The 15421-nt window shown below is 37.0% G+C and overlaps 1 non-coding gene across 1 annotated transcript; it reads left to right on the top strand.

Moving 5' to 3' along the window:
* Positions 1–1627: 1627 nt before the first annotated feature.
* On the top strand, positions 1628–1745 carry LOC145007620 (5S ribosomal RNA). Its single transcript, XR_013663016.1, has one exon. It is a non-coding gene; the product is annotated as a 5S ribosomal RNA (ribosomal RNA).
* Positions 1746–15421: the final 13676 nt, after the last annotated feature.

Here is a 15421-nt window from a genome sequence, read left to right on the forward strand (position 1 = left end):
CTTCATATAGACGCTACCACATTACAAGCCGCGGTAATAGTTGCTGTGACAGCTTTCCTTACACACATCAACTCTGGCAATGCGAACAAGACTGGAAAAGGAGTCGACAATTCCAATTGTTGTACCGATCCGGAAAGCCAACAAATGGAAACCGTCACGTACTTGCAAAGCCGTAAAATCAAGAATCACAAACAAAAACGCCAAGCAGGAAAGGAGCGCAAGCAATCCAAGAGACTTTCTATACAACAACAACACATAGCAACTTCCGCCATCCCAACATCGACCTGACCATACGAGGGAAAACTTCCGAAGAGTAACAAGTGTAGCTTTCATCATATCGGGGCGTGCCATGAAATGCAATGCTGTAATTGCTACAAAGTAGGGCACCATTCCCATGGCTGTGCAACACCGACACGACCCATTTCTTAAGTCTCTAACATCGGGATCAGCCCTGCACATGATGGTAGTGGTAAAACCGGACCCCATAAAAGGATATTTTCAAAGTGGATGAACAAAGAAAACACCCGTGTCCACGTAACTCTGACTCGACACCTCACTTCCACCGCCAATGCTAGTATAAGCCAGATATGTCACCAATGTGGTGAGACTGGACACCTCAAAAAGGATTGTACAATAACAAAGAACTCCGACGCAGACGAGAAGATACTAAGGATCACTGCCGCAGGAGAAACTACTCCGGACCCACGTTAATATATTTAAGGTGTTTCATTATAACAAAACCGTAAAACATGTTTTAAACTAGTACCACTCGAGTTTTATCTTTTGCGAGATCTCGACAGTTAAGGGACTCTCGTGCTGCGTATACTTGCCTTTTGTAGTATACCTTGTCGCAACAATAGCCTGGTAGTAAATCTAAAAGTACAGTAAACCTGTTAATAGTTGCACTGTTGTGTTTTATCTGTAATCCCCTTATGTTCAAATCCAATGTCATTACTTCCAAGTATGTCTGATGCTACCATACGAATTGAGTCAACTCTATCCGCACAATACCAGTTTCGTACACACATGTCTCTCTACGAAATCGCCTTTCTAACGAAACCGTCATTTTGGAACTCCGAAGTACTCATGCATAGGGTACCACATGTTTCTTATCCTTCCAAAGAGACCTTAGCAAACCTCCCCAAAGTACCACTCGTACAGTACGTCAAGTTTAATCCAAAGACCCATACGGTTGGTCTATCGCTGAAGAAGGTATACATAGGGGTGGTATATAATCAAGGTTCTACAGGTTTAGAATTGATGATTCCACTTTAACCTCTTTTCCTCGTTTGGATGTGAGCTGAAAGATGAATCATTTATTCGACTACCTTTTCAATCTTAATTATATACGAATCGTATACACAAGACTATGATTCATGAATCATGTATGACTTCTAATGTGAACTTCAAGACGGAGACTTCCCAAGACTACGAGTAATCACGTCGTCATGCGAAAAAACTTAGAAACCAGTATGACTTCTATAACCAGATCGCTCTACAGTCTCACACCGATGGAGATACAAAAACTGTCCGGACAACTTAACGACTACTCAACAATGGAATGATAAGACCAAGCTCCTCACCTTTGAGAGCTTCGGTCTTACTCTTCGAGAAGATAGACTTCAGTAGGTGCGATCATACCAGCACTAATGCACCGGATCCCATTAGAACTCCACAGTTAAGCGTGCTTGGGAGAGAGTAGTACTATGATGGGTGACCCCTGGGAAGTCCTCGTGTTGCAGACCTCGACAAGACTACATTAGAAATCATTACCTTTTACCTTGCATAGATGAATTGGTTGACCAACCGCCAGGAACAATATGTCTTTCAGAAAGGGACTTAAGATCCTAATATCACCAGTTACGAATGTTAGTAAAGGATGTCCCGAGGACAATCTTCCAAACTCGATGTGGATGCTACGAGTCCATAATGATACCCCTCGAATAGGACCAATACGCCCGTAGTATTCGTGAACTTAATGAATAGGGTACACCATTCTTACTCAAATCATTTCGTCATTGTCGTTGTAAGTGACTTACTTATCTACTCTCGCAATAAGAAGGAAATCATAAAGAGCATCTACGATAAACCATGGAAACATTACGATCAGCAAAGCTCTACACGAAGTTCTCTAAATACAAGTTTTGGAATTGAAGTGTCGAATTCCTAAGACACACTATTAGCGATGTGGGAATTCTTGAGGACCCTTCTGAAAAATCAAAACCATTGAGAAATTGTTAGCACCGAAGATACTTACGGAGATCCGCCTAATTCTAGGTGTCGTCAACCTGCTGTCGAAAGTTTATTCAGAACTCCTCGCGAATTACGGAACCTCTTACGACTTTGACCTAGAAGGGAGTGGCCCTTGACTGGGAAGAGAAGCTAGATGAAGAAGCCTTTGGAATTCCAAGGGAGAGGCCATATTCTTTCGGAAATCTCACCACAGGAAGGCTTGCTACGCTTCGGAAAGCGTAGAAAGCTAAATCCAAGATAGCTAGAACCTCCGAGATTCTTGCCAGAATCGGCCCCGTAACTCACAACTCCAACCTACCCCGCAAACTCAGTAACATACATTTTACCCTCCACGTCTCGATCATGAAAATGTACCTTTCCGTCACGACTCTTGTAATCCCATTCGACGAGATCGAGATCAACAAGAACCTCTCCTTCATGAAAGAACCATTATAACCATAGACCGAGAGGTTAGGCGAATGAAGCCAAGTTGCTTCCCAATAGTAAAGGTTTGCTAGAATGTCAACCGAGGAACCACGTTCACTTGGGAGCGCGAGGATCAATCGATTAAGAAGTATCCCCACTTCTTAGCTCGATTAATCATACCTACTTCCTTACCTAAATTCTAATTTCGGTACGAAATTCCTTCTAACGGGGGTATGATGTGACAACCGTCAAATTCTGGTCAAGCCAAAGTCAAGAAAAGTCAACAAGTCAAACCGGTCAACTCAGTTAACCCTTGTGTACTAGGGTTTATGTTACGTTGTTACTAAACAATTCGCTATTTTAATAAGAAAACATCAATTGGAAAATTTGTATGTTTGAATTTCCATAGACGTGAAAATGCTAAACATCGAACCAAAGCAATAGAACACTATTGCACACTCATCGGGAGTGTGTAGGACCTTAAAACATGGCATAACATGGTTTACGGACCTTGCATTGGGAAGTCGGACACTCAAAAAGGTCACAAACGAAACCTCTCTCAATCGTTTTCACTCTATCTCTTTCTATTTGATATCTCTCCCAAATCTCTCTCAATAGTTCCCGTAACTTTTTGAAGTCATTCGGGTCATTCCGATCCTTAACTGGGTCAAAAGTCGCTTAAAACAAGTTTAGAATGGGTGAAATTCCCCAAAGGATCTGGAACCTCCCCCAAGGACCGAAGCCTCTTAGAGGCCGGGCCCTCTTGGGATGGAACCGTAGCATGCGAGCCGCAACCATGCACCGTAGCGAGCCGCTTCCAACCGTAGCTTCTTCTCCTCAGAACTGTACCAACAGCGAATCCCTTCAGCAGCCTCACCCAGAACTTCGGATTTTCCTCTTCTTCACCCGGTTTTCGACCACGACTCCGTTTTAAGCCTGTTTTTCATCGTTTTAAAGCGGGATTTTTTCCCAAATTCATATATTGGCATATAAGGACCCATATCTTCATAAATTCAACATATTTTTAAGGAAATCTCTATTTAAGAATAAAATCTATTAAATAAGATCTTGTGGTGGAGTGTTGACTTTACCTTAGGGTGTAACATAAGCAACCCCTCCCATACCCACTCCATGACCATATATTCTCCCCTACCATACCTGGTCATTCAAGGGTACTTTCCCCACCATTTGACCATCCATACTCTTAGTCAAAAGCTGAAAAGTCACCCTCTCTCCTGATTCTTACTCATTTCTTTCATTTCCACCAAAGATCAAACACATATTTTTTTCTCAAATTCTCTCATACATTTTTGAGATTTCCAAGTCATTTTTCATGCTTTCCATCTTCATTTGTTAAGTATCATCACCCTCCTTATGTTCATTACATTTCCTTTTACACAAATCATTGATTCCTTACATAAACTCCATCATTATTGTGTTAGATTCTCAAATCTTCAAGTGATCCTTCAAGTGTTCTTGAGTTGAACACTTCATTTCTTCAACATTCACCCACTTAAATCAAATAAGGTGAGTTCATACCCCTATCTTTTCATGTTTTTCTTAAGTTTAAAGGTGGGGAATACAAGTAAAACACTAAGAACACAACTAAACTCATCTAGCAACCTTCATTAGAAAAGTTCAACCCCATTCACAGACTGTTTTAGGCAACTTAAACATTTTATTTTGTTTAAAACTGTTTTAGGTGCAAGTAGTTTCTGTTCTTAGCCTTAAAATGACTACTTGCACATCTCCACACGATTTATCTACGATTTATGGTGATTTTTACAAAACTACCTATCATTTCAGAAACAAATTCGGACCATTCTGTGAATATGAACATTTTAACACTAGTTAAAGACTTCTAAAAATCATAATAAAAATTATGAATAAACTAGACACATTTTGTGAACTTCCAGAATTTACAGAATCAGTTTTCGACTTCATATGATGTTTCTAGAATTTTTCTAAAACAGTGTAGAAAAGTAAAAATCTAGATAACAGTTTATGACTTTCATTGCACTTCGTAACTTGTTGAGCAAAGTGTTAATATTGAGCATTTCATATTTTACATGTGTTTCTTCATGTGGTATAATTACATGATAGATAAATACTCACTGAAGTGTAAGAATCCTCCTCCATTACCATTAGTACAAAACAAGAAGGATAAACATAGTTATATTTTGCCATACATTCGACTTACATAGAAAAGGGTTCTTATACACCACAAACAAACATACTAGACTATACTAAGTATAGTTAGGTCGCATATACATTACAAACATTTTGATAAGCTATAATAGGTATAGTTTATGTTCATATACATTACAAAAGGTTTTCATACGAAATGGGGTACAAATAAAAAGTGTCGGTTCTATACAAAAGGGGATACAAATACAAAGTACCAGTTTTATACAAAAATGGGTACATCACAAAGTACCGGGTCTTCATACAACTTTGGTATGAATACAAAGTACCGGGTTTATACAAAAAGAGTACATCACAAAGTACGAGGTCTTCACATAAATGGGGTACGAATACAAAGTATCGGGTTTATACAAAAAGGGGTACATTACAAAGTGCCGATTAATCTTAGTATAGTTATAGTGACCCACATAAGGAGTTAACAAAACTTAAACTATACGACATTAAATAAATCAAAAAGGGTTTTCATGTTGATCTAAAACCACTTTTAATAACAATAGGTACGGATTTTACTGGTACGCTTCGGCCTCAGTATCTGAGATCACATAACACAAAACTCACATGCATATCCACTCTTGGGTTTTATGACTACATATCGTTTTATAAGGAAAATATTGGATTTTCTTGGTAACATACAACTCATTGCAAAGAGTGGCTTTTAAACTCTTACTTTCAAAAACTTATGAACTCACCAACTTAATTGTTGACACTTTTTCAAAACTACTTGTATTCTCAGCAAATCTAGAAATAGGAAAACCAACAGCATTTTGAGGATGGGAAGTTAAATCGTCAAACAGTTCATTTTTTTAATCATAATGTAATTGAGTGAAACATGTAAACATATATTTTGGTGTAACTTTTTCAATTATATTTATGATGGTTGTATTTACTTTGAGTACTATTATACACATTGTTGTGATACTATACATGAAGTCCTCCACCCCCGGACGTTTCCGCCATCCTTGGTTTGGGGGTGTGACATGTTCATTGCAATAAGTGGGATCAATAATTGTATCAAGGGGTGTTTGGCTTAGCTTTTGAGAGGGCAAAAGTCCTTTTAGGAAAAGTTGCAAAAAGTCAGGATTACCTGACTTTTCAAAAAAGTTCATTTTCCTTATATCAAAAAGTAGCTTTTACAAGATTTATTGTTTTTACCAAACATCTTTTAGCATTTTATCTTTTCGTAAAAACTAAAAGATGTTTTAAAAGATAAAACAAACACCCCAAGGTTATTGACTGTCAAGTGATTTTTTAGGTGCATTAATGCCTAATATTTGAGAAAAACTTGTTATTTTTATATCTCATCCATTTTTTACCTTCTATATAGGGATGTTAAAAACTTCCGTGGGACCCCGATTCTATATAAGATTAATTTTTTATGAAATTTGGGGGTCGCGGCGATGGCGGGAGTGACATTAAAACCCATTTTATTTTCGGGACTGAGGGCGGGAGTGGGTAGTTTTGTCCCATACTCCCGCGGGGCCCCGTTTCTATATTTATATAAAAAATATATATAGTGAATATATATATATATATATATATATATATATATATATATATATATATATATATATATATATATATATATATATATATACAATACATTACCTAATTTTAAGGTTTCTTTTCTTCCGATTCACAAGATATGACTATATGATAGTGAATTGGGCATATATTTTTTGGCATGTCGTATTTTTTATTTTGTTTTGTAATGTTGGGTTTGTCGTATTTTATATTGTAAGTTTTTGGATTTTTCGCTTTGTAATGTTGGATTTTTAAATTTTTAGTAGTTAAAAAACTAGATTTTAAGCTTAAGTTATGAAAAATAGTTTTTTTAGCCCAAAATATAACAATTTATTAGCAAAAAAAAAGTCAAATTTAAGCCTAGAAAACGGGGAAATGGGTGTGGGATCGGAAGTGATAAAGATGTTCGCGGGCAGGATCTAGGGATATGTAAACGGAGGATTTGGGGGCGGGGGCAACTATTTCGGCTCCCGTTTGGTCTTATTAAGATCCCTACTTCTATATCAGGTTAGCAACTTATGTGGCAGTGACTGGGTATGCCCTACATGGTGTTGACTGGACATGACGTTGATGTGGCAGCCACATCATTGCATTACATGGATAAAAAAAATATACATATCTGAAATAAGATGTGCACAATGAGATTCGAACTCGAAAAGTAACAAACAAGAGGCCCTGGCTTTTTTCATTGAGCTGTGGATATTTTCTTGTTTAAAATGTTGATTGACTATATATAACATGTATAAACCTTGAGTTAATACAGGTTAAAAGGAGAAAGGCGTATTTGAAATGTTGATTAACTATATATATAACACATACAAACATTTTGGACCATGTTATTTTATAAGAATGACAGTGAATAAGTTATTTAGTAATGTGAATACGTTTAACCTTACATAAATAGTATCATTCTAATACACTATCACTATTATATCCTCTATAAGGGCAGTATGGACTTTATTTTTAATGATTGTCATTATGTCAGAATGTGTTCTTGATACTCATATTTTGAACACATTATGACAGAATAAGAATCATCTAAAAAATCTATATGACCCTTACAGACGATTTAATTAGTGAGAATGTGTGATAATAATAATAGTTATATATGGTTGAATGTATTCACTTAGGGCGTGTTCGACACGGAGCGTTTGAAAACTTCTAGCTTCTAGTATTTGAAAAAACGCTATATTTTGAACAAAAAGTTTTGTTTGACACTACAAACTTGTAGCGTTTAGTTTAAACAAAACACTCTAAATCCAAACGCTACTTCATGTAGCATTTAACGAAAAACTACAATCTACAAGCTACCCCGCTATCAGCTAATTTTTCCGAATACGCCCTTAACAAAAAAAAAATTATTATCTTATTCATTATTACATAATAGTATTGTCCAAATACGTCCGCACAATATATGTACATCAACATATAAACATGTGTATGTGTGTGTGTGGAGAGAGAGAGAGAGAGAGAGAGAGAGAAAGAGATGACTTTTAGTAAAGATATCAACAACATTTTGAGATGAGAAAGGGGCATGCATAACTCAAACTTGACCCATGGAAACTTATAACTAAAACGATTTGAGTTTTAACAGTGTAGAATATTGATGGTTTTTCACCTTTGTCTCTACATAAAATGTTACAAGCAAGCCAAAAAGAGTGGGTAGTCGTGGAAAATAACAAACTTATAACTAAAATGCATTGAGTTTTTGAAAATAACAACTTTTTTTATTTTTTTTCTTGGGAGTTCATTATTTATTATCCTACGAGCTATTTACTTTTAAACCCACTCTTTTGAATGTATCGAAATTAAACGAGTTTGAAATGACATGTGAAATGTTTGAATAAATTTTGAGAGTCAAACCGCAGAAAACAGAGTTTACAAAATATTTCAAAAATATGTATCACAATAAAACTTGTATTGTTGCTTTGAATCCAACCCTAAATGTTGGAAGGTTTAAACCTTTACTTGACAACTTTTCTTACGATTTGAGTTTATTAGACGAAGACCAATAGCAAAAGAAATATATATATATTTAATTATAGTTTTTAAACTATGTTTCAAGTTTATTTAAGAAAATTTAATTCAAAAACCATTCATGACATGATACAAAATATGAAAGAATACATAACGACTTTCCATGATAATAGTCAAGCAGTTTAACCATATAATACTTTAAGAAATGAAAATAACAAACGAGTTCATAGTAGCATGCCTAGTAGGGAGCTCGAAAGATATATTATATCCGATTTTCGCAACATATAAGTATAAAAATTTTCATTCAAATAATAATCCATGTTCCTTAATTGTAAATTCCAACCATAATGTATTTCTCAAAAATCCAATACATCGATTACATTATTCAAAAATTCAGAGTGTCCATAACAAAATGTTGGAGAGTGTGTATTGCGCCATCAAGTCGGGCCCTTGCCCTTAGATTCCGAAGTACCTGAAATCACCAAAAAACTATAAGCTAATGCTTATTGAATTCCCTATAATATACCACACATACAATCATATAAGTCCACATATGCCATGCATACAAACAACATATAAGGATGCCATAGAAACCCTCCATGGTCTTAATTTGGGTGCCAATGGAACCCCTACATGCTCTTAAGCAACTGCTATGGGAACCCCCACATGGTTTTCATACAAGTATATAACACATTGATGATACATCTACAAGTAATCATTCAACTAAATATCATGGGCCTGCAATGGTGTAACAACCCGAAATTGTTCGTCGCCAAAACCCGTTCTACCCGAAAGGTCGCCATTATCAAATTCGTTCTGTTTTCTCTTTGGGATAATTATTTGAACTTATATGTTTATTTTAATTTAATGAGTGTCTAAATCACTCAGGAACTCACGTAATTAGCCCGAAAATAATTATTTCATAAGTTTTAGAAACATCCCCGTCGGGTGTCGGTAACTTAATCGGGTGCGACCAAAAGCCGCGTTTAACGTCGGTATCGGGTAGAATTCCACCGCGTACAAGTTTTAAGACCCATATAAATGTGTTCTAGCATCCATTTGAAGCTTTTTCCTTCTCTCTCTACTCTCTCTCTAACTTCTCTCCTAAATCCAAGTTTAAGGGTCCAAAACTCAAATTTAAGGCCTCAAATCCCTAAGGTACCTTCCTAGCCTTAATCTATAGCATAATTGGCTTCCAAATTTGACATTTAATCATGAAATGGGACAACATATATGAGTTTACGGCCCAGGAGGCTGCCTAGGCCGTAAACACCAATTTGAAGGGTTTTAAGCCCTTAAACTCCTTCCTAAACTCATTTGGACTTTAGATATGGCTAAGGGACTTCAAGATATTGGCTTAGAACATTTAAAACATGAATTTTGAAGACTTTGAAGGAGTTTACGGCCAAGGCACAAGCTTGGGCCGTAAACTCATATTTAAGGGGTTTTCTTGACCTTAAACCCTTCCAAATCACTAGTATGGCTTATATATGAATTATAGAACATTGGTTTTAGCATTTGGACACATAAAACATCATTTTTGGGGGGAAAACAAGAGTTTACGGCCAAGGGATGTGCTTGGGCCGTAAACTCCTCTAAATGGGGGATTAAGTGTCTTTAAACATGTCCAAATGCCCTGAAACTCAACCAATGTCCTTGTGGTAAATCCTAGAATCATCTAAAAATGGTTTGGATACCTTAAACACATCAAATGCATTACATTTAGGAGTTTATGGGCTAAGCACATAGCCTTTGGTCGTAAACTCATAAACAAATGTCAAAATGCCCTTAAACCACCCCTAAAGCCTTCGAATGAATTTTAGAAGTCCATACAAGCAAGTTTTTGGCATTAAAACACATGGAATTTCTCTTTAAGAGAGTTTACGGCCATGAGAGGGGTCTCATTGGCCGTAAACTCCAAAAATCCTTTCAAATCCTCAAACAAATGCATATAAGGCCTTGGAACAATTTTACCAATCACATGTGATTTGTTCTAGCACCATTTAACACCATTTTCATGAGAATTAAGGAGTTTACGGCCAAGAGCCTATGCTAGGCCGTAAACTCCCATAAATGTGTCATTTTGATGTTAAAAATCCATTCCAAGACTTTGAACCAAACCTAGAAAAATTCCCTTAAGTGTTTGAAGTCATTTTTGCCCATATTTGACCCCACCATGAGTTTGAGGCTGTAAACTCATGGGGAATGGGTCTTGTGGCCGTAAACTCCCTAAGGGGGTGTTCCTTTGAAGTACCAACTCATTTCCTAAGTCCCTCACATCATTCATGTCCCTAAACGCGACCCAGGTCCCTCCAAGCACTTGTATCGGAGTGTTTTCGCGACTTGAAGCAATTGTACCTATCTAACAATCAATCTAAGTCCTAATTAGATACAAATGTGTATCTTTACATCATAATTAGGAACCTCGTGTGTTTACAAGTCCCAGATCAACTCTTAGCATCCAAACCGTCACATATCTCGTCCGGTGAGTTCATACCCCTACGACTTTTTCACTGTTTTCAATGTTTTCAGGGGGGGAATACAAGCAAACTATAACTGTTTTAAAATCATAACATTGATATGTTTCAAATTATATCTGACAACCTTATAAACTCTTTTACTCCTTATGTATTATGCTGAGCATAAGGAATGACTTATCAATTACAACTAAAAGAATTTTAGTTAAGGAAACAATCAAACTAATCAAATTATTATGGGAATAATTTGGGGGTCTTTACTATTCTTTCTATCATATGTTGATATCTATATAAAGTTATTAGATAAACTATGTCTGATTCAGTTTATCTCCGTATCATTTGAATGTATTCTCAGATAATTTCATGTATGTATCTATATTTACTATACTATGTTTCATAATCTTCCGTATATCGATATCGTATGAGAAACCTGTGAATAGCTTAGTATTAGTTTGTGAGATAGTCACTACCCTTTATGGATGATCAGTAAATCCTCCCCGGAAGTGTAACCAGAGTCTCCTGGAGGGAGAGCGCGGAATTTGTGAATAGATCTATTCGGGACTGACAATCCCACACCTTAACTGCTAGCTACAGTTAGGCGGGCACACCTGGGGTGACAAATTTCTGGATACCGTTTCAACGTCTGACAAACATCAAGGAGGTCACGTTGTCGTATTAGCATGGTTACCCGACTCACAACATGTATTAATATTAGTTTATTCATAGTTTGGGTTTTTAAATCTATATCTCTTTCGGGATAGTGATCCCATGGTTTTGTTTCTATATCTCTTTCGGGATGGTGATCCCATGGTATTATCAAACTATTTTGTATCTAGTTCGGGATAGTGATCCCATGGTTTTATACCTGTAGCTTGTACGGGATGTCTTTCCCCATGGTCTTTAACTATATCTTATACGGGATAATGATCCCATGGTTTTGTATCTATATCTTATATGGGATAGTGATCCCATGGTTTTGTATCTATATCTTATACGGGATAATGATCCCATGGTTTTGTATCTATATCTTATACGGGATAGTGATCCCATGGTTTTCCAAATCTGTATCTTATTCGGTATAGTGATGTAACAACCCGAAATTTGTTCGTCGCCAAGAACCGTTCTACCCGGGAAGTCGCCGTTATCGGATTCGTTCCGATTTCTCGTGGGAATTTATTTATAAAAATTATATGTTTATTTTATCCTAATGAGTGTCTAAAACACTCAGGAACTTATATTATTCGCCCAAATGATTATTTCGCGAGTTTTTAAAATGTTCTCGTCGGGTGACGGAAACTCAATCGGGTGGGACCAAAAGCCGCGGTTAGCGTCGGTATCGGGTAGAATTCCTCCGCGTGTAAATTTTGGGAACTATATAAACGTGTTTCAGCTTTCATTTGAAGCTTTTTCCCTCTCTCACTACTCTCTCTCTAACCTCTCTCCAAAATCCAAAGATTTAGTGTCCAAAACTCAAATTTAAGGCTTCAAATCCTTAAGGTACCTCCCTAGCCTTAGTCTAAAGCACCTTTAGCCTTCAAATTCGGGATTTAAACAAGAAATTGGACCATGCAAGTGAGTTTACGGCCTAAGAAGGTGCTTAGGCCGTAAACACCAAAGATAATGGGTTTTGAGCCTTTAAACCCTTCCTTGACTAGTTTGGACCTTAGATATGGCTATGAGACTTTAAAATACATAATCTAAACATGTAAAACTTGCATTTTGTGATGTTTAGAGGAGTTTACGGCCAAGGATCATTCTTGGGCCGTAAACTCATATAATGAGGGTTTTTAAGCCCTTAAACCCTTCCAAATCACCCCTACAGCTTAGATATGAATTATGGGACTTTGATTCTTGCATTTGGACACTTGAAACATTAACTTTGGAGGACTTAGATGATTTTACGGCCAAGGAGAGTTCTTGGGCATAAACTCCCCAAAACCTTGCATAAATCTCAATCTAAGGTGTTTGAAAGCCATCCAACACCACCAAAAGCCTTGGGATAAATCAAGGGACCAACCAAAAATACTTTGAAGGCCAAAAACACAACTTTTATGGGGTTTCTTAGGGTTTACGGCCAAGACATGTTCTTGGGCCATAAACTCCAAAATAATTGGTGTTAGAATGCAAACTACACACCCCTAAGGCCCTTAGATGAATTTTAGAAGTCCATTCATGCATGTTCCAGGCCTTGAAACACTTTGCAGCACCATGTATTAGAGTTTACGGCCATGGAGCTTGCTTGGCCGTAAACTCCCATCAATGAGGGTCAAATTGATGTATTAAGCCATTCCAAGTCCTTAATCCAAGCCTAGAAATCATCCCCTAAGTGTTGGAAGTCCAAAAGGCACCATAAAACACCCATCATGAGTTTACGGCTGTAAACTCATGGGGAAGGGTGTTTGGGCCGTAAACTCCCTTAAGGGGAGTGTTCCTTTGATGTCCCAACTCATTTCCCAAGTCCCTTGTGCCATTCATGTCCCTAAACGCCACCCGGGTCCCTCCAAACACTCGTATCGGAGTGTTATCGCGACCCGAAACAATTGTCCCTATCCGGCAATCAATCTATGTCCTAAATAGATACAAATGTGTATCTTTACCTCATAATTAGGAACCTCGTGCGTTTACAAGTCCCGGATCAACTCTTAGCATCCAAACCGTCTCGTACCTCGTTCGGTGAGTTCATACCCCTACGGCTTTTTCACTGTTTTCAATGTTTTCAGGGGGGGAATACAAGCAAACCCTAACTGTTTTCCAATCATAACATTGATGTGTTTCAAACAATCTTTGATAAAACTATAAACTCTTTTACTCCTTATGTATTATGCTGAGCATAAGGAATGACTACTCGATTTCAACTAAATGGATTTTAGTTAAGAAACAATCAAACTAATCAAATTATTATGGGAATAATTTGGGGGTCCTTACTGTGCTTTCTATCGTATACTGATATCTATACTAAATTACTAGATAAACTATGTCTGTTCAGTTTATCTCCATATCATTTGAATGTGTTATCCGATGATTTCATCTATGTATCCATACTTTACTGTACTATGTTTCATAACTTTCTGTAAGTTGATTTCTCGTACGAACCCTGTGAATAGTTTAGTACTAGCTTGTGAGATAGTCACTACCCTTTATGGATGATCAGTAAATCCTCTCCGGAAGTGTAACTAGAGTCTCCTGGAGGGAGAGCACGGAATTTGTGAATAGATCTATTCGGGACTGACAATCCCACACCTTAACTGCTAGCTACAGTTAGGCGGGCACGCCTAGGGTGACAAATTTTTAGAATCGTTCGACGTCTGACAAACGTCAAGGAGGTCACGTTGTCGTATCAGTATGGTTACCCGACTCACAATATGTATTAATACCAGCTTATTCACAGATTGGGTTCAGGATCTTTATTTCGTTCGGGATAGCAATTCCATGGTATTGTTTCTATGTCCTATTCGGGATAATGATCCCATGGTTTATTTTCCATATCTATTCGGGATAGTGATCCCAAGGTTTTCTATATCTATTCGGGATAGTGCTCCCATGGTTTCTAAATCTATATCTATACGGGATAGTGATCCCATGATTTCTAAATCTATATCTATACGGGATAGTGATCCCATGGTTTCTAAATCTATATTTATACGGGATAGTGATCCCATGATTTCTAAATCTATATCTATACGGGATAGTGATCCCATGGTTTCTGAATCTATATCTATACGGGATAGTAATCCCAAGGTTTTCTATATCTATTCAGGATAGTGATCCCATGGTTTCTAAATCTATATCTATACGGGATAGTGCTCCCATGGTTTCTAAATCTATATCTATACGGGATAGTGATCCCATGATTTCTAAATCTATATCTATACGGGATAGTGATCGCATGGTTTCTAAATCTATATTTATACGGGATAGTGATCCCATGATTTCTAAATCTATATCTATACGGGATAGTGATCCCATGGTTTCTGAATCTATATCCATACGGGATAGTAATCCCAAGGTTTTCTATATCTATTCGGGATAGCGATCCCATGGTTTCTAAATATATATCTATACGGGATAGTGCTCCCATGGTTTCTAAATCTATATCTATACGGGATAGTGATCCCATGATTTCTAAATCTATATCTATACGGGATAGTGATCCCATGGTTTCTAAATCTATATTTATACGGGATAGTGATCCCATGATTTCTAAATCTATATCTATACGGGATAGTGATCCCATGGTTTCTAAATCTATATCTATACGGGATAGTAATCCCATGGTTTCTAAATCTATATCTATACGGGATAGTGATCCCATGGTTTCTAAATTTGTATCTTATTCGGGATAGTGATCCCATGGTTTCAAATCTATATTTACATACAAACATTAACTTATCTCGTGTTAGTTCGGGATGATAGTCCCATGATCTTGAACCGTACTTTCGATTATCTCAAATTAACTTATATGTCTTTCGGGATAGTGATCCCAAGATTTTCATTATATAGTTTTGCGTACTAAACTATACTTTGTGATATACCATTGATCTTACAATTAGGAAAATATGGGATTTTCCTGGGGTAAATACAAT

Source organism: Lactuca saligna, chromosome 7 (genome assembly GCF_052625555.1).
Source record: "Lactuca saligna cultivar CGN05327 chromosome 7, ASM5262555v1, whole genome shotgun sequence".
Lineage (NCBI taxonomy): Eukaryota > Viridiplantae > Streptophyta > Magnoliopsida > Asterales > Asteraceae > Lactuca > Lactuca saligna.